This window comes from Arachis ipaensis, chromosome B02, assembly GCF_000816755.2.
Source record: "Arachis ipaensis cultivar K30076 chromosome B02, Araip1.1, whole genome shotgun sequence".
NCBI classification, from domain to species: Eukaryota; Viridiplantae; Streptophyta; class Magnoliopsida; order Fabales; family Fabaceae; genus Arachis; species Arachis ipaensis.
In genome coordinates this window covers 100,738,366-100,741,665 of record NC_029786.2, presented here as the reverse complement: position 1 = coordinate 100,741,665, position 3,300 = coordinate 100,738,366, and positions in this window count along the sequence as shown.

Below are 3,300 nucleotides of genomic sequence, written 5' to 3'. Positions count from 1 at the left end.
GATGTTATATATACACATAAAATTATAAATATTAAATTAAATAAAATAATTTAAAATTATTATCTCTCTAGCATTACTCATATTTTAATTACTTTCCAAAAACTTAAGTTATATGTTCTTTAATCTATGAACCTTAAAAATATGAAAAATGTCTTTGTTTTATCTTCAAAGTGTTAATGTTGCAAGTGTGAGGAGTGTTGAAGTTAGTCTCACATCAAAGAAAATAAGGAAGAGTGAGAAGTTTATAAGATGAGAGACCCATTAACTTATTACTTTAAGGTTTAAGGTTTTGAGTTGAATGTGGTGTCTTTTCATCTAATGTTCTTTCACTTAATTTCTCCCAATGGTGGAGAGCTCTCTACGGTTTTTTTTTTTTACTTGATGAATTTTAGATCTTTTTATTATTTTTAATTTTAAATAATTTTTATTCATTTCTTTTTAATTATTGGCTGATTTAAATTAATTGACTTAATTAATGTTGCCTTTCTAGGCTTTTTTTCATATATAAATTGTTAACAAACATTGGGGTGTCCACGTAACATCATATATTTAGAGAAATTAAATTATTTGCATGTAATCCAAAATTTGAATAAGTATATAATAAACTTATTTTTTGTATGTATAAAATGCATATTAGTACATACATAGTATAAAGTTCATATATAGGGATGAAGTGAAATGAATTACCCTTTTATTAATTAATACGGATTACTAATGCTAATATATATAGAGAGTAAAATATGTGCTTATCATGTCAGGTTGACTATTTATCTATAAACACAATGTTTTGTGGTTATATTTTCAAATCAAGCAAATGATGATTAGTTATAATGACAATGTTTTGGCTTTTCATTTGTTGAATTTAGAGATCAGAATTCCCAACAATTAATTAAAGACAATTTCGCAATGCGAAAATAAAACAACATACACCACCATAGAAAAGTTGCATCTTCTTTTTAACCAAGAGTCTCGTTAGGGAGACAATGACTTATTTGTACAATGACTATATGAGTTACAAAATGAACATCTCTTATACTATCTAATGATTATATCTTTAATACTCCCTAAACCTCTATTGTATACATTGTACAAATATTTCATTGGCTCCTCATACTTTCCCTTTAAAAAAACAATATATATATATATATATATATATATATATATATATATTAAAACAAGAATTTAATTTTAAAGCATTATAAGTATAAGACCATTTTATATTTGCATCAAATGACATAATGATACATTAGTAAAAGTAACTATTTTTTACATTGATTACATAAGTAATTATTTTTTACATTAATTACGTAAATGATCATTCAAAAAACCAATATATATTAATTGAGCGATTGTGTAAATATTTTATGCTGTGGGTATATTAAAATTAAACTCGCATTCAAAATTAATAAGTTCAACTCCAAAACATATAATAAATTAAAATAGTACCACAATTACAACAGGTACTTTAGAACACACATTCAAATTCTTCACAAGTATGCATCTAGTTTAACATTGAACCCACACACAATCAAAGCTTCAAATAACACAACCGGAAAAAAGAAAACAACAAAATAATAAGTAAATGGCCTAATAAACTAAAAGTCGAACTGAAATCCTTCAATATCTTCATACCTGAATGAAGGCAGTGAAGCAGCGTGGTCATGCAGGAAGAGAAGCGGCAAGGTTGTGCAGCATTGGAGGTAGAGAGAAACGGTGAACGATGACAGCAAAGCATAGCAGATCAACAGAGGCAGCAGAGGCTCGACGAATGTATGCAATTATAAGCGACAGTAGAGGCTCGACGGCAGCGCGGCGAACATGGCAGCAAAGGAGCAACAGTGTCAGCCGGCGGAGAACGGCGATGAAGGCAAACGAGTGAAGTCAGAACAATGAGTGAGGGAGAGAGAACATCAGCGAGTGAGGTAAGAGGGAGTTACTGAGCCAATGCAATTAGGGATTTACGATAACTGGGTAGCATTTTTTCATTTTTGTTTGGGCCAAAATGCCAAAACAACGTTTTTGGCTAAAATGGGCACCTAACGCAAACTCGCTAACTCGCTCTCAAACTCGCGAGTTTGACCGAGTTTATGCGAGTCTAGCCGAATCTACCCGAATTTACTTAAAAACGAATTTGTGTTCGAATTAACTCGATTTCACTACCTAAACTCGTAAACTCGAGTTAACTCGAGAGTTTGACAACGATTATTTAGGTTATTAGGTTAAGATGGAAATGGAATGCTAGATTGTAGCGTAATAATTTCGGTGTAATGATTTTGTGTCGATGCTAATGTGAAAAGATTTCATGATTTTTTTTCTTTTTGGTGTTATTATTTGTCTATTTAAGACAATACACAACAAAGGCATGTGCCATTCATGATTTGAATCAATTGAGATGCTTAGATACAATTTAGCAGAAACACGTGCACCAAATCAAATGGCATTATTTGAAACTCAAATAATTGAAACTTAATTATATATGAATCTTTGTGAAAATATATATGAAAAGAAGTTTCTACTTTAATAATAAAAAGAGTATATACTAAGAAAATTATGCATTGTTTTTTGAATATTTCTATGAAGATATCCTTGTCTATAAGTAATTCTATCTCTTTCATTTCCATATTTTCCAAATTAGTTGCAATAGCTCTTCTAAATTAAACTATATAAGGAACCATACAATAAAATGTCATTTTTAAATAAAAAAAAATTAAGAACCAAAATAATTCAGTCATAACTAGCCAAAAATTTTTTAGTTTCACTTCATTTATATAACTTTTTTACATTTTAATTTTTTATCTCACTTTTTTATTACTCAACTTATCATATTATATCCTTAATATAACTATTAGGATGTAACATATCATATATTAATAAAATTTTTTATAATTTGATTTTCATATATACTATTGCATTAAGAACTAACTATAATAATATACTTTGAATGTCATTAACATTAATTAATTTTTTTTGTAACCATTAATTTATTTATTTTTTTATCGTTTCACTGCACCTACATAATATTATAGAGGTTGGAGCAATCTAAATTTTAATTATCATTAATTTTTTTGTAATTACTAATTTATTGTCTTATTTACTAATATTTGTTTCATATTTTTCAAAGTGGAATAATAATTTATTCTGATTTTTTAACACAAATATTTTTAAATTTTATCATAATTAGATTTTAAAAAATTATCAAATTCTTAAATTAATTTATTCGATTGACAAATTTATTCATAACATCTATAAATTTATACACATAATATCCATAATTTTATGTTAATAACATCCATAATTTCA